We start from the raw sequence: 23,164 nt of genomic DNA, 5'->3' as shown, positions 1-23,164 counted from the left end.
ATGTTCTTAGCAGTTCACCGAAACGCCTAATCCCTTCACAGTTAGTTGTTTTGCTCGTTCGGAAAAGGGTAATTGTAACAATATTGGGGCTCATTTACTTAGAGTCTGAATGCCGCAATTTCGTCGGGTTTCCCAATGATTTCCGATTTGTGCCGAATTGCCCCAGGATTTTGGTGCTTGAGATCGGATTTTGGAGCATCGGCACCGGCTTTCACGCAACAGAAATCTGGGGCCGTGGCTGTCGGACAACCTGACAGATTCGGAAAAACCGCAGAATTTAAAAAAGAATTTGTTTTGCAAGATCAGCACCGGGACGAAGAAGGTGAACTCCCGCGGACCTCGGTGCAGCAGCGACACCTGCTGGATATCGGGCGCACGATCTTAGTGAATCCTGGCAGACCTGAATCAGCGTCCGAGAACACGCCGCTGGATCGCAACTGGACCGGGTAAGTAAATGTGCCCCATTATGTAAAAACAAAAAGAAGTGCACACCACCCTAAAACTCTGGCTACATAGAGTCATCGGAGTCATCCATGTAGTCAACACTATCCAGTCACTGCAAAGCAGTGGCTAATATCCAATATAGCTGTCTTTACAGATGGGACTCTGGGGCGGGGGTCACTTTGGTCTTTTTGGAAATTCAGCAAAACCATTAAAAACGTGAAAGATATAGGGGCTCATTTACTTACCCGGTCCATTCGAGATCCCGCGGCGCGTTGTCCGGCGTTGATTCAGAGCTTCTGGGATTCACTAAGGTCGTACGCCCGATGTCCAGCAGGTGTCGCTGATGCGCCGAGGTCCGCCGGAGTTCACCATCCTCTTCCTGGTGCATGTAAGTGCGTGTCAAGCGACACATTTTTTTTTTTATAAATACCAGCCTACTTGATGCACGTTGGGAATGATCGGTCAGAGTGTTGGGATTGGGCACTTTGTGGAGTGAACCAACACCTCTCAATAATACATAATCCATACTGATGGTTTAAGAATTGTTCTGTGAAATACGTTTTATATTTGACATAAGATGGTCGGAGCCCTCAAGAGACTCTGGAGGCCTCGAGAAGAGTTGACTTTGCTCCTACGTGTTCCGGCACTATGACTCTTGATGCCTCTTGATCATCCTCCTACCTGCGTTGATGCTTCTCTCCTCATCTGTTCCCTTTTGACATCTCTGTGAATCGCAACTGTTTGACATGTCATGGACCGGTATCGTATCTTCTGACGTGTGGACTGATGTTGCATCAATACCATTTTATTTCAGTACAAAAGCACCACAGAAAAATTCCCAGAAGTCCCTAACGCAGGTCCTGAATCTTCTCTAGTCGGAGATCTGTTACGTAGTGTTGGTGACCGGGAATGAAGTGTTATATTTTTAGGTAGATGTGTGTGAGATCTCCCGGTAGAGATGATGCTGAGGGGCTCCATGGTGATATCGGCTCGGGTATACACTGGAGGCTGCATTCCAGGTTGCTATGGCAATTTCCGATGTATTTGTTTGAAGCATTATTTCGGATATGTGCAGATGTTCCATCCTTCTAAATCACCGGCAATGCCATAAGGCTGTCAAGGTCAATATTTTATTTATGACGGTCTTCATTGTCAATTGATTGATCGGAAACGGGTTATTGTGTTAATTATCGAGTAATTATACAACCTAAACTAATTTAGCTACGGAAAAGGTTGCCTATGTAATACTCAATTTACCCTGTGGAGGCGCTGCAGGGGAATTGAACGCTTAGTGACAGTCTTCCCTATTGACCACAGTGTAACCACTGTAGGTCCAAGAAGGAAGACCTATTGCGACCCACTTAGGCCAAACAAGTAGGGATTACAAAGCTTAGAACCCCTTCATCCCCACATGGACATTACAGGATATTGGCTTCGTGTACATACATGTTTGGTAACAACTAAGGGCAACATCTTCCCAAAACGTATTAGTGACTCCCAGAGGCGTAACTGGAAGAGGTTAGGCCCCATAGCAGACTTCTGAATGGGGCCCCCCTTGCCCCTTCGCCAAGCAGTCTTCTTATCCCAGGCGGTTTAGGCCACATCTCTGTCCCAGTAACTGCAGACCCCATGGGGGAAGTAGATGGCAGGAACCTAGAGATGAGAGATCCCTTGACCTGCCGTCACCCTCACCTGACATATTTTATCCGAGGTCCTGACTATTGTGATGTGCAATGTGCAGAATAATATGTATAAAACAGTACACATTCAAGAGTTCTTTGGTGAGTTAAGTTGGATACCGGGGCCCCCTTACACTGTGGGCCCCATAGCAGCCACTATGGTGCTACCACTGTAGTTACGCCCTTGGTGACTCCAGTGTTTTGGTCCATATGATTATAAGATGAATCAATGAACAACAAAAAGTTTAATTGGCCAGAATACGGTTCATATAAACACAAAAACAAAGTTTTTTGTCAGCTGACCTGGGCGCCGGGTCAAACAGCCTTCACGTGGAACCTTGAGCACGGAAAACCTCGACTCCGAGTGCAGATAATCCAACGGGAAACAAAATCCAGCTACCAAAGGAGGCCCCAGAAATAAAAAAAAACTTCAGAATTTTATTGTAAACTTGTTACAAAGGAACATCCACGGAACAGGAGGTCACAAGCGGAAGTGAGGAAATGTGAAAAACCTACGCATTTTGGGAAACACTTTCCTTATTCGTTATAAGAATTATTAGTATATGAATACAGCAACAACCTGATTGGTGGAGACCCATAACTTCTCTGTTACTTTTCATAAAGCTTCTGTTACACATCCAGTAAGATGGGGCTCTGGTTGTTTGTGCAGCGGTTCCTGGCAATGTCTAATAATAAAATCTATATGTTTTGTATTTCTGATGTTATATCACCCGGGATACCTAAGCCTTTCCTCCAGAACACTGTGTACAGACCCCGTTCCAGGAAAACTTTCATCCAAGCAATCACACATTTCCTGTTTCATGTAGAATGCGGAAGGTACAAGACGGGGTTAATATATCACCGCCCTCCTCTGCCTGCACTTATATTACAGCTCAGGGACACAGGAGGACATGTCCCGTTACAGAAGTGTCTTGTCATAAATATTGTGAAAAACTATATGCAAAAAAAAAAAAAGATCAAATATTATATTAATTATATATTAATATATATTATCATCAATATTATTATTATTATTATTATTATCATTATCATTATTATTATTATTATTATCATTATCATTATTATTATTATTATCATTATTATTGTTATTTAGAATACCAAAATATCATCATAGAAAAAGAACTCTATGATGATACATTGTGTTCCTCATGGGTGGGGCTTAACTGTCCCTCCTTCCATCCCTCCGACCTAACTGTATATCACACCTTCACTACCTTTGCACATGCTACACCATTTGTATTCCTTAAAAATAACTCCAGCTTGATTTTTTTTTTTATCCCCCTGTTTTTTTTTCCCTCTGGTTCCCTATCAATCCCATTCTGCCTCAGCATACTGTAATATCATGTGACTAACAAGAGACAGAGTCATCTCTATGTGCTGGGGGTGAGCTACTTATTTACAACTAGCACAGGAACCAACTGTGATTCCCCTCTCTCTATCTATATTCTCCATACAATAAGTATACAGTCAGGGAGGCTGAGCAGTGAGCTCCACATTTATAACTGTGTGACAGGAACCTGTATGATTATTATTAGTAACTGTGATTGGAGCTATTGTTTCCACTGTAGAGAGTTGTGTGCTAGAGTCCCTCAAACACTGTGATTATCCCCTCTATCTATATTCTCCAGTGTACAGCCAGGGAGGCTGAGTGACAGGGACCTTTCTGATTATTATTATAGGGCGGCACGGTGGCTGAGTGAGTAGCACTTCTGCCTTGCAGCGCTGGGGTCCTGGGTTCAATTCCCACCCAGGTCAACATCTGCAAAGAGTTTGTATGTTCTCTCCATGTTTGCGTGGGTTTTCTCCGGGTCCTCCGGTTTCCTCCCACACTCCAAAACATACTGGTAGGTTGTTTAGATTGTGAGCCCTATGGGGACAGGGACCAATTTGGAAAGCTTTGTGCAGCGCTGCGTTATCTGTGTGCGCTATATACATAAAGAATTATTATATTAGTAACTGTAATAGGAGTTTATACCCCCCCACCCTTGAGAGTTTGTTTGGTACAGTCTATCATACACTGTAATTACTCCCTCTATCTATATTCTCCATACCATAAGTATACAGTCAGGGAGGCTGAGCTGTGAGCTCCTTATTATAACTGTGTGATAAGAACCCGGCTGTGATCAGCATTTATAGCCCCTGTTTGGGGGGTAGAGTCCATCATAAAGGAAGATCTGATGCCTGTGATAGGCTCCAATCATCAGCTCCCAATTATATTTTGGACTATATGTGGATTAACCATTGATATTATACAGGCTGTGCACTAGATTATAGTAAATTATATTATACGTATATAACACCATGTGTAACACAGCGTGATACACGTCACCCGGATAACACACTCACCTCTGCTACATGCGCTACAATGTATTTATAGCCTATGACCATATTAGCGGCAGTAGAAGCTTCACAGGTCGTGCACGGCCTCCCCTCTAGGAGAAGATCTAGTGAATCTATACCCGACCTCCGCAGTAATCTGGAGTCATCGAGAAAAATATAGATTTCCTTAAAATGTTTTCTTCCTGGCCCCGGAGACATTGAGATGCCGGAGATGAGGCTGGAGGAGCAGGAAGGTCACACAGAAGCGGCTGAGCTGTCACATAGGGGGTCATTTACTAAGGGTCCAAATTGCGCAATTCTGTCGAGTATCCCGACGATTTCCGATTTGCGCCGAATTCCACCGGGATTTTGGCACACACGATCGGATTTCGGCACAATCGTGTCGGGTTACATGCGACAGAAATCGGAGGGGCGTGGCCGCCGGAAAACCCGACGGATTCGGAAAAACCGCAGAATTGAAAAAAAAAACTGTGTCGCTTGACACGCGCTTACCTGCACCAGGAAGAGGATGGTGAACTCCGGTGAACTCCAGCGGACCTCGGCACAGCAGCGACACCTGGTGGATATCATCGCACGGTCCTTAGTAAATCCCGGCAGAACCCGAATCAGCATCGGAGAACCCACCACTGGATCGCGAATGGACTGGGTAAGTAAATCTGCCCCAGGGAATCATTTACTAAGGGCCCAAATCGCGCGATTCTGTCGGGTATCCCTACAATTTCCGATTGGCGCCGAATTCCACCGTGGAATTTTAAAAAAAAGTGTCGCTTGACACGCGCTTACCTGCACCAGGAAGAGGATGGTGAACTCCGGCAAGCGACACCTGGTGGATATCGACGCACGGACCTTAGTGAATCCCGGCAGAACCCGCCGCTGGATCGCGACTGGACCGGGTAAGTAAATGACCCCCATAGTATCTTCTCAGGAATCGTGATCAGGACTGCAATACCACATGCTGCCATAGACAAGAGGGGCGCTGTTTCTGATTGTATTCACCAGCACATTGGTGTGAGCCTGACCAATAGTGAAACATTTCCGCTTTGCGTGTGGAGTGATGAAGACTCCTTGTTGTGGGTCAGTTTTTTCCTTGGCTTCCTAATAGTCAGACCCATATGTCTTACATATGTTGTATAGAACATTGTACAGAACAGCAGATTGAAGTCATACTAAAGGATAAAGAAACATATGGCACCTGTACTAAAAAAGCATGGGGAAAGTCATACGCAATATATCATACTGTAAGTAGTGTCTGCACATCCCTGGAGGGGTCCGATCTCTCATACGTCACATCCCAGACTATTCTCATCTTTCACATCGCATCAGACTTGTGTGAGCTATGGAAAGAAGATAATATAACAGAAAAATATCCAGTTCCTGCATCTCTGGTTCTGTAGATCCCAGAACCATAATCTGAAAGATGAGAGTCTTATCTTTAATATGACACAAACAGCGCGTCTCTAGGTGCTATAGAATTGAAGATATCTTTAATATGACACAAGCAGCATGTTTCTAGGTGCTATGGAATTGAAGATATCTTTAATATGACACAAGCAGCGCGTCTCTAGGTGCTATAGAATTGAAGATATCTTTAATATGACACAAGCAGCATGTTTCTAGGTGCTATAGAATTGAAGATATCTTTAATATGACACAAGCAGCGTGTCTCTAGGTGCTATAGAATTGAAGATATCTTTAATATGACACAAGCAGCGTGTCTCTAGGTGCTATAGAATTGAAGATATCTTTAATATGACACAAGCAGCGTGTCTCTAGGTGCTATAGAATTGAAGATATCTTTAATATGACACAAGCAGCATGTTTCTAGGTGCTATAGAATTGAAGATATCTTTAATATGACACAAGCAGCATGTTTCTAGGTGCTATAGAATTGAAGATATCTTTAATATGACAATAGCAGGATGTTTCTAGGTGCTATAGAATTGAAGATATCTTTAATATGACACAAGCAGCATGTTTCTAGGTGCTACAGAATTGAAGATATAGTGACACTCCCACTACAGCCTGAATACTTGACTCACCACCACAAAACATGACTCTGTTCTGCTCATTTGCATATGGCTTTGGAGGAGATTGTTTTATAGACAAGAAAGGATAGGTCATTAACAGTCAAGTGAATGAGCACAAGCAACATGTATCTAGGTGTTATAGACCTGAAGATAGGGGTATCAGAAGTGACACTCCCCCTGCAGCTGCTACACTTGACTTATCTCAGGCAAAACATGACTCTTTTCGTCTCATTTGCATATTCATTTTTGTGGAGATTTTTATATATAAGCGAGGAGAGATCTCCCTTAATGGCCAAGTGAATGAGCACACACAGCATGTTTCTACATGCTACAGAGCTGAAGATAGGGGTATCAGAAGTGATACTCCTCCTGCAGCCTCTAAACTTGACTCAACTCAGGCAAAATATGACTCTTTGCTACTCATTTGCATATGACTTTAAGTGAGGACATGTTTAAGTCAACAGTCAAGTCAATGGGCACAAGCACCATGTTTCTAGGTGCTATGGAACTGAAGATAAAGCTGTCAGAAATTACATGCCTTCTACAGCCTCCAAATTTGACTCATCTCGGGCAAAACATGACTCTTCTCTGCTCATTTGTATATGGGAGAACGGTCGATCAAGCACAAGTCTCATCCACAAATGACCCTCTAGCGTAGACCCCTTCTCCGGATATTGATCGGATATTTATCCTCAGGAGACGGGGATAGCCACTGAATCCAATGACGCCACTCCTGCGCATTATATACTGTACGCTGCGTCCATACGTCCCATCTTATTGTTATCCTCAGGACCCGTAATCCCAGGGACTTCATATCTTTCTCTTTAAGGAGGAAATTTCCATCCAGTCTGAAGCCTGAGGAGAGAGAATCCCCATACATGGCGGCTCCATCCATACATCCGGGGTTTCCTCTTCTGACTTTTCGGTAATTCGGAGAGGGTTTAGCTCATGTGTATGTGACTCATCCAGCGGTAATTATAGATCCCGATCCGAAGCCTCGGAAAACAATAGGGGGGGGGGGGGGGGTATTTGTCTATGGCCACCGTTTACATTGTGCAATTGTTTGGATGATTTCACTAATAACCTAGTATGGGCAGTAACGCTCTGCAGACATCTGCAGCACATCGCGCCCTCCTCTCCGGGTGATGAATGGTTTTCTTACGTCTATATTTGGCTTCCGATTGAGCAGAAGTGAATTATGTCATTTGGCTTCTGCTTTCTTCAATACGATAACTATGGAAGATCATGTGTGGTGATAGCATCCTCAGCTCTGCTACATCTATGTGGTGTACAAAGGGTGCGATGATGCTCATTTGCATATGATTTTGGAGAAGATTTATTTGTACAGGTATCGAGGACAGATCTTCATGACTGGTCAAGTGAATTGGGCACAAGCACCATGTATCTAGGTGCTATAGAACAGAAGATATAGGTGCAGCCTCTAAACTTGACTCATCTCAGGAAAAACGTGACTCTTCTCTGGTCATGTGCATATGACTTTGGAGTCACATAAGACACACGGTGATAGCAAAATGATTTGTGTCAAATAACATCCTTAGCTCTGCTACATCTACATAGTGTCTGTGCAAAGGTGCGATGGTGTTAAATATTGCAGAATCCTTAAAGGAAATCTACCACCAAGATGAAGGATTGTAAACCAAGCACCCTTACATGCTGTTATGTGCCCCCTATGGTGGGATTTGCTCTTCTTTTAGCTTGTTATGCCCTTGTTTTTCCAAAAGAAAAGGCTTTATAATTATGCAAATGAGGGGCTCTGGGATCTATGAACAGCTATGGAACAGGAGCCCCTTAAGTTCATTTGCATACATTTTACTTTTTTTTGTTAAAAACAAGGGCAGAAGGAGCTAAAAGAAAAGTGGATCCTGCCAGAGGGGGCACACACCAGCATGTTAGTGCTTGGTTTACAATCCTTCATCCTGGTGGTAGATTCCCTTTAAGTATCGTACAATATTTAACACTATCTCACCCTTTGTACTCACACCGACATTACTCATTCTTTTCCAGAACAATACACAAAAGGAACATTCATTATACGAAACCTACCATACTGTCATGCAGTGTGAACCAAACATACCTTGAGAAGGCTGATGCAGAAACATATCTTGTTTAATCCCTGATCCGAGTGGTTTTGCTCAAAAAACAATTATAAAATGCAGGACCTTGGGAAAGCTTGGGAAAGGTTGCATGCAGGCTGCCTACATAATAACAATAATCTTTATTTATACAGCGCTATCAAATTTCATAGCGCTTTACAAATCAATAAACGCATTACACGGAGCTGCCTGAACTCTCCAGGCTGGACTAATCAACCTGAGCTATATTGATTACTTCTGCCTGTCAGGGAAAACACAGTGATGAGGCTGGAACAGTGCATAATTAGGGTAAGAGGAGAAACGCCAGAGCAGCCACAGGAGTGACAGAGCCTCATTATCCTAATTTTATAATATCAGTTCATGGATTAAACAAGATATGTTTCTGCATCAGTGTAGCTGCAGCATTCTCGAGGTATTTTTGTTTCATAATGCATAAAAGCAAATGGTAGATTTCCTTTAAGCAAGACTGAGCTGCAAATATTCCTTGTGTATCTGGGGCTCCCAGTAATTCATGTGAAGAAATCTTTACTCTGTGCTGATAGGTTAAGATTAGAGATGAGCGAACATGCTCGTCCGAGCTTGATGCTCGGTCGAGCATTAGGGTACTCGAAACTGCTCGTTACTCGGACGAATACTTCGCCCGCTCGAGAAAATGGCAGCTCCCGCCGTTTTGCTTTTTGGCGGCCAGAAACAGAGCCAATCACAAGCCAGGAGACTCTGCACTCCACCCAGCATGACGTGGTACCCTTACACGTCGATAGCAGTGGTTGGCTGGCCAGATCAGGTGACCCTGGGATAGACTAGCCGCTGGCCGCGCTGCTCGGATCATTCTGTCTCTGGATGCCGCTAGGGAGAGAGCTGCTGCTGGTCAGGGAAAGCGTTAGGGTGTTCTATTAGCTTACTGTTAGGCAGGAGTGATTCTCCAAGAACCCAACAGCCCTTCTTAGGGCTACAATAACGTTCTACTTTTTTTATTTTAATTTGCATCTTTTACCATTTTGTGAGGAATTAGCAGGGGGACTTGCTACCGTTGTGTTTAGCTCTTAGTGGCGCACATATCCATAGCAAAGACCGAAGTGGGAAAATTCAGTAGGGGTTGGATTTCTATTAGGCAATAACTCAGTGTCATCTCATCTGGCATAGTACTGTGCTTCCTTTGATACTTGGCTAGAAAATAGCCATAGGAGAATACAAACAGCTTCTTGAAGCCTACAGTAGCGTTCTATATATTTGATTTCTGGTTGATCTGCTGGTGACTGTAGTTTCTGCAGTGCATGTACTTGCCAATTCTGAGCAATTTGTAGTGGGACTTGCGACCGCTGTGTTCTGCGCTTAGTGGCGCACATATCCATAGCAAAGGCTGAAGTGGCAAAATTCAGTAGGGGTTGGATTTCTATTAGGCAATAACTCAGTGTCATCTCATCTGGCATAGTACTGTGCTTCCTTTGATACTTGGCTAGAAAATAGCCATAGGAGAATACAAACAGCTTCTTGAAGCCTACAGTAGCGTTCTATATATTTGATTTCTGGTTGATCTGCTGGTGACTGTAGTTTCTGCAGTGCATGTACTTGCCAATTCTGAGCAATTTGTAGTGGGACTTGCGACCGCTGTGTTCTGCGCTTAGTGGCGCACATATCCATAGCAAAGGCTGAAGTGGCAAAATTCAGTAGGGGTTGGATTTCTATTAGGCAATAACTCAGTGTCATCTCATCTGGCATAGTACTGTGCTTCCTTTGATACTTGGCTAGAAAATAGCCATAGCAATAGGATAGCATTGTTTGGTTTTAAAAACTCAAAAAAAAACAAAAAACACAAAAAAAAAAAAAAAAACACAAAAAAAAACAAAAAAAAGTAAAAAAAAAAATAAAGTTATAACTCTCATTTTAAAAATGTTTAACCCGAGGGCTAGGGGTAGAGGACGAGGGCGGGGACGTGGGCGTCCAACTACTGCAGGGGTCAGAGGCCGTGGTCCTGGGCGGGGTGAGACACCACCTGCTGATGAGGGAGCAGGGGAACGCCGCAGAGCTACACTCCCTAGGTTCATGTCTGAAGTTACTGGGACTCGTGGTAGAGCACTGTTGAGGCCAGAACAGTGCGAACAGGTGATGTCGTGGATTGCTGACAATGCTTCGAGCAATTTGTCCACCACCAGTCAGTCTTCCACGCAGTCCACCCATGTCACCGAAATCGCCACTCCTCCAGCTCCTGCACCTCAGCCTCCTCCCCCCCAGTCTGCCCCCTCCCAGGAAAATTTGGCATTTGAACCGGCATACTCTGAGGAACTGTTTTCTGGACCCTTCCCACAGTCACAAACCACTTGTCCGGTTGCTGCTGAGCAATTTTCCGATGCCCAGGTTTTCCACCAGTCACAGTCTGTGGGTGATGATGACCTTCTTGACGTAGTGGAAGTGTGTAAAGAGGTGTCCGACGATGAGGAGACACGGTTGTCAGACAGTGGGGAAGTTGTTGTCAGGGCAGGAAGTCCGAGGGGGGAGCAGACTGAGGGATCGGAGGATGATGAGGTGACAGACCCAAGCTGGGTTGAGAGGCCGGGTGAACACAGTGCTTCTGAGACGGAGGAGAGTCCTCGACCTGAACAGGTTGGAAGAGGCAGTGGTGGGGCCAGACGGAGAGGCAGGGCCAGAGCTGGTGCATCAGCGCCACTGTCAACTAGTGAAGCTCCCGTGGTGAGGGCTCTTGCGGCGAGGGCTAGATCTTCAGAAGTGTGGAGGTTCTTTAAGGAAACACCGGATGACCGACGGACTGTGGTGTGCAACATTTGCCAAACCAGGCTCAGCAGGGGTTCCACCACTACTAGCTTAACTACCACCAGTATGCGCAGGCATATGAATGCTAAGCACCCCACTCAGTGGCAACAAGCCCGTTCACCTCCGGCCGTGCACACCACTGCTCCTTCCCCTGTGTCAGCTGCTAGTCAGCCCCCTGCCCAGGACCCTGCCACAAAAACCCCATCGTCGCCTCCACGATCCTCCACAGCATCCACCAGCGTTCAGCTCTCCATACCCCAGACGCTGGAGCGGAAACGCAAATATAGTGCAACCCACCCGCACGCCCAAGCCCTTAATGTGCACATCTCCAGATTGCTTAGCCTGGAGATGCTGCCCTATAGGCTAGTAGAGACCGAGGCCTTTCGCAACCTCATGGCGGCGGCCGCCCCTCGGTATTCGGTCCCCAGCCGCCACTACTTTTCCCGATGTGCCGTCCCAGCCCTGCACCAGCACGTGTCAGACAACATCATCCGTGCCCTGACCAACGCCGTTTCTGACAAGGTCCACCTGACCACGGACACGTGGACGAGTGCTGCCGGGCAGGGCCACTATATATCGCTGACGGCACATTGGGTTAACTTGGTGGAGGCTGGGACCGAGTCTGACCCTGGGGCTGCTCATATACTGCCGACGCCGAGGATTGCGGGGCCTACCTCGGTCCAGGTGTTTCAGGCCTACTATGCCTCCTCCTCCTCCCACCCCTCCTCCACCTCCTCCTCCGAACTACCATCCGTGGGCACGGCGCCATCAGTCGGTAGCTCTAGGCACAGCAGCAGTGCCGTCGCTAAGCGACAGCAGGCGGTGCTCAAACTGCTGAGCCTAGGCGACAAAAGGCACACCGCCCAAGAGCTATTACAGGGCATCACGGCGCAGACTGATCTGTGGCTGGCACCGCTGAACCTCAAGCCGGGAATGGTTGTGTGTGACAACGGCCGTAACCTGGTGGCGGCTCTGCAACTCGGCAGACTGACACATGTGCCATGCCTGGCCCATGTGTTAAATCTGATAGTGCAGCGTTTCCTCAAGACATACCCCAATCTGTCTGATTTGCTCACGAAGGTGCGCCGCATCTGTGCGCATTTCAGGAAGTCCAGCCCAGATGCTGCCACTCTCAGGGCAGCGCAGCGCCGCCTCCAACTGCCCGCTCACCGACTGTTGTGCGACGTGCCCACGAGGTGGAATTCAACACTGACCATGTTATCCAGAGTTTACCAGCAGCGCAGAGCGATTGTAGACTGCCAGATGTCAACTTCCACCAGAACTGGTAGTCAGGTCAGTCAGCTTCCTCAAGTCTACAATGAGGAGTGGACGTGGATGTCTGATATCTGTCAGGTGCTGAGTAACTTTGAGGAGTCAACACAGATGGTCAGTGGCGATGCCGCCATCATCAGCCTCACCATCCCGCTGCTTGGCCTGTTGAAAAACTCTCTGGTCAGCATGAAGTCGGAAGCTTTGCGCTCGTCACAAGAGACGGGGGAAGAATATTCCCTTGTTGATAGCCAAAGCACCCTGAGGTCTGTTTCTCAGCGCATATCGGAGGAGGTGGAGGTGGAGGAGGATGAGGAGGAAGAGGAGGAGAATGTTGGCGAGACACAAGAGGGGACCATTGTTGAGTCCTTCACTGTTCAGCGTGTATGGGCAGAAGAAGAGGAGTTGGAGGAGTTGGAGGAGGAGGAAATGGACAGTCAGGCCAGTGAGGGGAGTGAATTCTTACGCGTTGGTACTCTGGCGCATATGGCAGATTTCATGCTAGGCTGCCTATCCCGTGACCCTCGCGTTCAAAGAATTTATTCCAGCACCGATTACTGGGTGTTCACTCTCCTGGACCCACGGTACAAGCAAAATCTTCCCACTCTCATCCCTGGAGAGGAAAGGAGTGTGAGAATGCATGAATACCAGCAGGCCCTGGTGCACAAGCTGAAACAGTATTTCCCTTCTGACAGCGCTAGCGGCAGAGTGCGTAGTTCTGCGGGACAAGTAGCGAGGGAGAGTAGGCGAGCAGGCAGCTTGTCCAGCACTGGCAAGGGTACGCTTTACAAGGCTTTTGCCAGCTTTATGTCACCCCAGCAAGACACTGTCACCTGTCCCCAGTCTCGGCAGAGTAGGGCTGATCTTTACAGAAAGATGGTGAGGGAGTACGTAGCTGACCATACCATCGTCCTAAATGATCACACAGCTCCCTACAACTACTGGGTTTCAAAGCTGGACATGTGGCACGAACTGGCGCTGTACGCCTTGGAGGTTCTTGCCTGCCCTGCCGCTAGCGTCTTGTCCGAGCGGGTTTTCAGTGCAGCTGGTGGCATCATCACCGATAAGCGTACACGCCTGTCGACTGACAGCGCTGACAGGCTGACGCTTATTAAAATGAATAAAGGCTGGATTTCTCAGAATTTCCAATCTCCACCAGGTGAAGGAAGCTCAACCTGAATAATTGATCCACTCCTCCTCCTCCTCCTCATTTTCCTCCTTCTCCTCCTCTTTGTACAGTAAAGCAGAGGAAAATGGCTATTTTTTGACAGGGCCCACTGGCTCTTGCTATAGTACTTCATGCATTTAATTTTTCTGGAGGGCCACCTACCCGGTCCTCTGTTTGAAACAATTTTTGTGAGTGCCACATACAGGCACTCAATCTATTCCATTTTTCTGGAGGGCCACCTACCCGGTCCTCTGTTTTAAAAAATTTTTGGGACTGCCACATACAGGCACTCAATCTATTCCATTTTACTGGAGGGCCACCTACCTGCTCCTCTGGTTTGAAACATTTTTGGGACTGCCACATACAGGCACTCAATCTATTCCATTTTACTGCAGGGCCACCTACCTGCTCCTCTGGTTTGAAACATTTTTGGGACTGCCACATACAGGCACTCAATCTATTCCATTTTACTGGAGGGCCACCTACCTGCTCCTCTGGTTTGAAACATTTTTGGGACTGCCACATACAGGCACTCAATCTATTCCATTTTACTGCAGGGCCACCTACCTGCTCCTCTGGTTTGAACAATTTTTGGGACTGCCACATACAGGCACTCAATCTATTCCATTTTACTGCAGGGCCACCTACCTGCTCCTCTGGTTTGAACAATTTTTGGGACTGCCACATACAGGCACTCAATCTATTCCATTTTACTGCAGGGCCACCTACCTGCTCCTCTGGTTTGAAAAATGTTTGGGACTGCCACATACAGGCACTATCCAAATTAAATTGTCTCCATAGCAGCCTCCACACGTTGTCTCCATTGCTACCTCCAAAAGTCGTCCATATAGCTGCCTCCATACATCGTCCCTTTATCAAACGAGGTGTGTCAGGCAGAAATTTGGGTTGTTTTCATGGATTCCACATCAAAGTTGTTAACTTTGTCGCCACCCTGCTGTGTAATCCCCAAAATATACTGGCAAACTTTTACCATTTAGGGATATTATTTCAGCGCTTCTTGCGCATCTGTTTACATTCCCCTCACCCGGCATATCCTAAACTTATAAGAACGCTACTACACTTGATCTTATACAAAAGGTTCTTAGAAGTGCTGTTTGGGGAGTAGCCTAGAGACAGGGGCTTGGATTGGCGAAAGCTCGCCTGGCAGCGGAACGCCAGCTCCATGCGCATCATGCGCTTCTTGCGCATCTGTTTACATTCCCCTCACCCGCCATATCCCAAACTTATGAGAACGCTACTACACTTAACTTGGTGCAGGCTGGGACCGAGTCTGACCCTGGGGCTGGTCATATACTGCCGACGCAGAGAATTGCGGGGCCTACCTCGGTCCAGGTCTCAAAGGCCTACTATACCTCCTCCCACCCCTCCTCCACCTCCTCCTCCTCCGAATTACCATCCGTGGGCATGGCGCCATCAGTCGGTAGCTCTAGGCACAGCAGCAGTGCCGTTGCTAAGCGACAGCAGGCGGTGCTGAAACTGCTGAGCCTAGGCGATAAAAGGCACACCGCCCAAGAGCTATTACAGGGCATTCCACATCAAAGTTGTTAACTTTGTCGCCACCCTGCTGTGTAATCCCCAAAATATACTTGCAAACTTTTACCATTTAGGGATATTATTTCAGCGCTTCTTGCGCATCTGTTTACATTCCCCTCACCCGGCATATCCTAAACTTATAAGAACGCTACTACACTTGATCTTATACAAAAGGTTCTTAGAAGTGCTGTTTGGGGAGTAGCCTAGAGACAGGGGCTTGAATTGGCGAAAGCTCGCCTGGCAGCGGAGCGCCAGCTCCATGCGCATCATGCGCTTCTTGCGCATCTGTTTACATTCCCCTCACCCGGCATATCCTAAACTTATAAGAACGCTACTACACTTGATCTTATACAAAAGGTTCTTAGAAGTGCTGTTTGGGGAGTAGCCTAGAGACAGGGGCTTGAATTGGCGAAAGCTCGCCTGGCAGCGGAGCGCCAGCTCCATGCGCATCATGCGCTTCTTGCGCATCTGTTTACATTCCCCTCACCCGGCATATCCTAAACTTATAAGAACGCTACTACACTTGATCTTATACAAAAGGTTCTTAGAAGTGCTGTTTGGGGAGTAGCCTAGAGACAGGGGCTTGAATTGGCGAAAGCTCGCCTGGCAGCGGAGCGCCAGCTCCATGCGCATCATGCGCTTCTTGCGCATCTGTTTACATTCCCCTCACCCGGCATATCCTAAACTTATAAGAACGCTACTACACTTGATCTTATACAAAAGGTTCTTAGAAGTGCTGTTTGGGGAGTAGCCTAGAGACAGGGGCTTGCATTGGCGAAAGCTCGCCTGGCAGCGGAGCGCCAGCTCCATGCGCATCATGCGCTTCTTGCGCATCTGTTTACATTCCCCTCACCCGCCATATCCCAAACTTATAAGAACGCTACTACACTTAACTTGGTGCAGGCTGGGACCGAGTCTGACCCTGGGGCTGGTCATATACTGCCGACGCAGAGAATTGCGGGGCCTACCTCGGTCCAGGTCTCAAAGGCCTACTATACCTCCTCCCACCCCTCCTCCACCTCCTCCTCCTCCGAATTACCATCCGTGGGCATGGCGCCATCAGTCGGTAGCTCTAGGCACAGCAGCAGTGCCGTCGCTAAGCGACAGCAGGCGGTGCTGAAACTGCTGAGCCTAGGCGATAAAAGGCACACCGCCCAAGAGCTATTACAGGGCATTCCACATCAAAGTTGTTAACTTTGTCGCCACCCTGCTGTGTAATCCCCAAAATATACTTGCAAACTTTTACCATTTAGGGATATTATTTCAGCGCTTCTTGCGCATCTGTTTACATTCCCCTCACCCGGCATATCCTAAACTTATAAGAACGCTACTACACTTGATCTTATACAAAAGGTTCTTAGAAGTGCTGTTTGGGGAGTAGCCTAGAGACAGGGGCTTGGATTGGCGAAAGCTCGCCTGGCAGCGGAGCGCCAGCTCCATGCCAAGATCCAACTAACATAGTTTTAACTGCAGCACCTTTAATCTACTACTAGTTCACTGCCTCCATACATGGTCCCCTTATCAAACGAGCTGTGTCAGGCAGAATTTTGGGTTGTTTTCATGGCTTCCATGTTAACTTTGTCGCCACCCTGCTGTGTAATCCACAAAATATACTGGCAAACTTTTATCATGTACCGATATTATTTGAGCGCTTCTTGCTCACCTCCTTTGGTTCCTCTCTGCTACCCATTGGTTTGAAGCCTGAGTCCATTTAGGGTATGTTGCCATGCCTGCCGCTGCTGCCGCTGCCTCTGCATGCCGTCCCCTATAGTGTCAGGGTCAATTATTGGATGTTTTAGATGCTATCTAGCTTCATTCTGTCACTCTGTCATGGCCATGCTGTTGCCCATAATTTTGGCATAATGGTGCGATTATGCAGCCTCAGAGGCATCCATGCATGCTGCCCCTGCTGTTTCCTGTCCATTTCCGTGGTGTTTCCATCCTTTTCTGAGGTTCCCAGGTGTTTGGCCAAGCTTCCCTGTGCAGAGCCTTGGTCCCCTTGAAAAATGCTCGAGTCTCCCATTGACTTCAATGGGGTTCGTTATTCGAGACGAGCACTCGAGCATCGGGAAAAGTTCGTCTCGAATAACGAGTACCCGAGCATTTTAGTGTTCGCTCATCTCTAGTTAAGATGTAAATTTAGAAGTAGAAACATAATAACCGTCACCCGTGGTTCTTTACCGTCAGGAGCGCAGGGAGTTCCGCTCCTCACACCTGCGGGATGGCAGCCGCTTATCTGTCACATCTTTCATATTGTAACTAAAAAGGAACAAGTGGATTTCCAGATAAGTGAACTTTCTAACATGTTAAAATGAAGCAGACGCCCTCCTCCCCTCCCCCTCCTCGTCCTCCTTGTCCTCCTCCTCCTCCTCACTCCCTGCCATAGATCTCAGCTCTTATCTTCACCCAACATAACAAGTTCCTTCATCAGTCAGAGATCTGCTGCTTCCCTTCCTTTATATTATTCTGCTGATCTTCTCCCGCGCTGCACCTATTCCCTGGAATTAACTGCTCCGGACTATCAGGCCTCGCTCCTTACAGTCACTGTTATTTCTGTGGGGGGTTTTTTCTGTGTCCCTTCTCTCTGAAACCACTTAGATGCCACAGTTAATAGTTGGCATCTAAGGGGTTAAACACCCAAGATCAAAGATTGTTTTGATCCTGGATTACAGATGTCCCCTCAATGGGTGTCGTAAAAAGTCAACACAGAGGTTGTTAACGTGAACCTGTCACCACGGATATCATTTTTAGCTGGTGATAGGTTCCAAAAGCCTATGTTTTGCTGATTAAAAAAAAAATGCCATTATCAACAATTTGAATAAATTCAGTACCTTTTAAAACTTTATTTCAAATTACCTTGTGAGACCTCATTCTTCCTCTACCCCACAGCATCGCCCTCCCCTTCCTGCTCAATGCACACAACAGGAAGGGGAAGGGGGGGGGTGGATGAGTGTGGAGGTGAGGCTCAAACAGGTTGCTGCTAACTCCCCCTTCTCCCTACACACTGCTGGCAGAGAGCCAGGTAATGTGAAATAAAGTTTTATAAAGTACTGAAATGATTCACACTGCTGATAAAGCCATTTTTAAAAGCAGAAAAGCATAAGCTATTGGAACCTGCCACCAGCTAAAAATGACATTCCTGTTGACAGGTTTGCTTGAAGGGGTTAAAACAAATTTCTTCTGGAAGGTCTACATCACAAAATGACTTACACATCCAAACTGATCAGATCTCTAGTTCATCCAGTTTTCCAATGGACTTCCTTGTCTCCTGTACTATGTATCATTGGGGATCTGTATACCTTTCTGTGTGTTGATTTTAGCAGCAAGACTGTGAAAATGCATTTATAATCCGGGATTGTAGCTGGACATGCCATCACACTGTTGTGCTCTGGGTATTCAGCTGCCGGGCAGCGATTGCCTTCAGCTCTGTATGAAAAATGCATCAGACATTTGGCTGCATAGTACAACAGTTCCTCAGTGCAGACGATCAGAGGTGTGAGCAAACTCTGTACAGACAGCTAAGAGCACAGCAGTATCAGTATTCCAGGTCCAGCGACAATTATGGAATATAAATCAATTGTTCATTTTTCTTCTGCTACTGACAACATTATGGGGCACATTTACTAAGGGTCCGCAGCCGCGAATCCATTGGGTTTTTCCCGAATATTTCCTCTTTGCGCTGTAGTTCACGGGATTGTGGCGATCGAGATCGATTTTTGGCGCAATCGCGACGACTTTCACGCGACAGAAATCGGGGGGCGTGGCCACCGGACAACCCGAAGGATTCGGAAAAAACACGGAATTTAAAAAGCCATTTGTGTCGCAAGATCAAGCACTCACATACACCAGAAAAAAGCAGGTGAACTCCGGCGGACCTCGGCGCAGCAGCGAAACCTGGTGAATATCGGCGCACGGACCTTAGTGAATCCCAGCAGAACCCGAATCAGCGTCGGAGAACCAGCCGCTGGATCGCGACTGGACCGGGTAAGTAAATGTGCCCCAATGTCTTCAGGGACAATACCTGACACTCCTTGCCGAGAGCACAGGGCACAGCAGTGTGAGGACACTACTCCAGCGCGCTGCCCTTAGAGAAGCTGTAATCCTGGAATATACATAATTATATATGACAGTTCTGCCGATATTAAGAACACACAAATGTATGGTTACACGTCTCTCCAGGGACAATACCTAAATCTCCTTGCAGAGAGCACAGAGCACAGCAGTGTGAGGACACTCCTCCAATGTGCTGCCGTAATCCTGGAATATAAATCCATATATCACAGTAACGCTGCTACTAACATACACAAAATTCTAATCTCTCTACGGACAATACATTGTCTGTGGTTTTGCTAGCAGATTCCCTTTAAGGTTAAAGGGGTTGTCATACAGATCTACGGTGGATTCTTCACAAATATACAAGTATTTGATGGTATATTTTTGGTAATTCGTTGTGCCCTTCTCCCCGGGGCTTTGGACCCATCATCCGACTTGTTCCAGTCACATTTCCCATAATGATGTCATGTGATTAATAATGGAAGTGCCTCATCCCATGGACACTGGAGAGGATCCGGAGAGCAGCAGAGGACACCACGGACATGAATGGCACCAGTGACAATGAGACCCAAGTACAGGCAGATAGTTATGTAATAAACTATAAAAACTAAAAATTCACATTTTAATTTTTTAATTAGTCATTGCTCCAATCCATATCTTCAGGACTGATATCAGGGAACAAGTGGTTACCATTGCTGAAAAGAAGAACAGAGGCACATAATCAGCACTTCCCCCCTCCCTCATCCGGCGGTAATATCACATAATCAGCACTTCCCCCCTCCCTCATGCAGCTGTAATATCACATAATCAGCACTTCCCCCTCCCTCATCCGGCGGTAATATCACATAATCAGCACTTCCCCCCTCCCTCATGCGGCTGTAATATCACATAATCAGCACTTCCCCCCTCCCTCATGCGGCTGTAATATCACATAATCAGCACTTCCCCCCTCCCTCATCCGGCGGTAATATCACATAATCAGCACTTCCCCCCTCCCTCATCCGGCTGTAATATCACATAATCAGCACTTCCCCCCTCCCTCATGCGGCTGTAATATCACATAATCAGCACTTCCCCCTCCCTTATCCGGCTGTAATATCACATAATCAGCACTTCCCCCCTTCCTCATCCGGCGGTAATATCACATCATCAGCACTTCCCCCCTTCCTCATCCGGCGGTAATATCACATCATTAGCAATCCCCCCCCCCTCCCTCACCCTGCTGTAATCTCACATCATCAGCACTTCCCCTCTCACCCTGCTGTAATCTCACATCATCAGCACTTCCCTGCTCCCTCGTTCTGCTGTAATTTCATATCATCAGCAATTCCACCCTCCCTCACCCTTCTGTAATCTCACAACAGCAGCAATTCCCCCCTCCCTCACCCTTCTGTAATCTCACATCAGCAGCACAGTGTGGCACAAGTGAAGTGCTCCTGCATAGAATAACAGTCACTGAATCCAGAGTCTTCTCATAAGCATAATTTTAAAAGTTGATTTTAGAGGGAAGGAGGCCATGGATAACACATATGATAAGATACCACAGTCCCGGTGCCCGGATCTACAAGTAATATCCCTGGTTTATCATGATGGGTTTTGATGGTAATTTCCTTTAAGGTTGTAACTGCAACTCTGTGTGATGGTTAAATTGTGTAATGGCAGCTCTTTGTAACGGTCAGGCTGCCTTCACACAAATATGTTCTGCCGGTCCTGTGCAATGTGTTCAGTCCGTGAAATCTGACCTGCACATGGGAGTGGTTTCATGGGTAGAGCACATTTGTGTGAAGGTAACCAATATCTGTATCTTCAGCTCTATGTAAAGGCCAAGCTGTATATCAGCTCTGCTCTCTGTGTAATAGTGAAGCTGTGTAACTGCAGCAATGTTTAATAGTGAAGCTGTGTAACTGCAGCAATGTGTAATAGTGAAGCTGTGTAACTGCAGCAATGTGTAATAGTGAAGCTGTGTAACTGCAGCAATGTGTAATAGTGAAGCTGTGTAACTGCAGCAATGTGTAATAGTGAAGCTGTGTAACTGCAGCAATGTGTAATAGTGAAGCTGTGTAACTGCAGCAATGTGTAATAGTGAAGCTGTGCAACTGCAGCTCTGTCTGATGGTTAAGCTGTGTAACAGCCCTGCTCTCTGTGTGCTGTTTAAGCTTTTTAACTAAAGAAATGTATAATGATTAATCTAAGTAACAGCTCTGCTCTCTGTGTACTGGTGTGTAACTGCAGCATTGTGTTATGGTTTAGGTGTGTAACTGCAGCATTGTGTTATGGTTTAGGTGTGTAACTGCAGCATTGTGTTATGGTTATGCTGTGCAACTGCAGCATTATGTTATGGTTATGCTGTGTAACTGCAGCATTGTGTTATGGTTTAGCTGTGTAACTGCAGTGTTGTGTTATGGTTAAGCTGTGTAACTGCAGTGTTGTGCTATGGTTACACTATGTAATTACAGTGTTGTGTTATGGTTATGATGTGTAACTGCAGAGTTGTGTGATGTTAAGCTGTGTAACTGCAGCATTGTGTTATGGTTTAGCTGTGTAACTGCAGTGTTGTGTTATGGTTAAGCTATGTAACTGCAGTGTTGTGCTATGGTTACGCTATGTAACTACAGTGTTGTGTTATGGTTATGATGTGTAACTGCAGACTTGTGTGATGTTAAGCTGTGTAACTGCAGCATTGTGTTATGGTTATGCTGTGTAACTGCAGCGCTGTGTGATGGTTAAGCTGTGTAACTGCAGCATTATGTTATGCTTAAGATGTGTAACTGCAACATTATGTTATGCTTAAGCTGTGTAACTGCAGTGTTGCATTATGGTTAAGCTGTGTAACTGCAACGTTGTGTGATGTTAACCTGTTTAACTGCAGCGTTGTGTGATGTTAAGCTGTGTAACTGCAGTGTTGTGTGATGTTAAGCTGTGTAACTGCAGCGTTGTGTTATGGTTAAGCTGTGTAGCTGCAGCGTTGTGTTATGGTTCAGCTGTGTAACTGCCACGTTGTGTGATGTTAACCTGTGTAACTGCAGCGTTGTGTGATTGTTAGGCTGCATTCACACTAACGTTGCCCGCTGTACCGTAGCACGGCGGGCACACGGCAGCGTGCGGGGAGAGGTGGAGGGGGAGAGCGCTGCTCACCCCCGCCCCTCTCCATAGGGATACATGGCGCATGGCGTCATATGCCGTGAAAAAATAGGACATGTCGTGTGCTGCACCGTACCGCTCATGTAGGGCGCTGCGTGCCCATTGCCGTCTATGGGGGACGTACACTCACCGGCCACTTTATTAGGTACACCTGTCCAACTGCTCGTTAACACTTAATTTATAATCAGCCAATCACATGGCGGCAACTCAGTGCATTTAGGCATGTAGACACGGTCAAGACAATCTCCTGCAGTTCAAACCGAGCATCAGTATGGGGAAGAAAGGTGATTTGAGGCCTTTGAACGTGGTTGTTGGTGCCAGAAGGGCTGGTCTGAGTATTTCAGAAACTGCTGATCTACTGGGATTTTCACGCACAAACATTTCTAGGGTTTACAGAGAATGGCCCGAAAACATCCAGTGAGCGGCAGTTCTGTGGGCGGAAATGCCTTGTTGATGCCAGAGGTCAGAGGAGAATGGGCAGACTGGTTCGAGCTGATAGAAAGGCAACAGTGACTCAAATCGCCACCCGTTACAACCAAGGTAGGCAGAAGAGCATCTCTGAACGCACAGTACATCCAACTTTGA

Source organism: Engystomops pustulosus, chromosome 8 (genome assembly GCF_040894005.1).
Source record: "Engystomops pustulosus chromosome 8, aEngPut4.maternal, whole genome shotgun sequence".
Taxonomy (NCBI): Eukaryota; Metazoa; Chordata; class Amphibia; order Anura; family Leptodactylidae; genus Engystomops; species Engystomops pustulosus.
Note: the sequence above shows the minus strand (reverse complement) of the source record.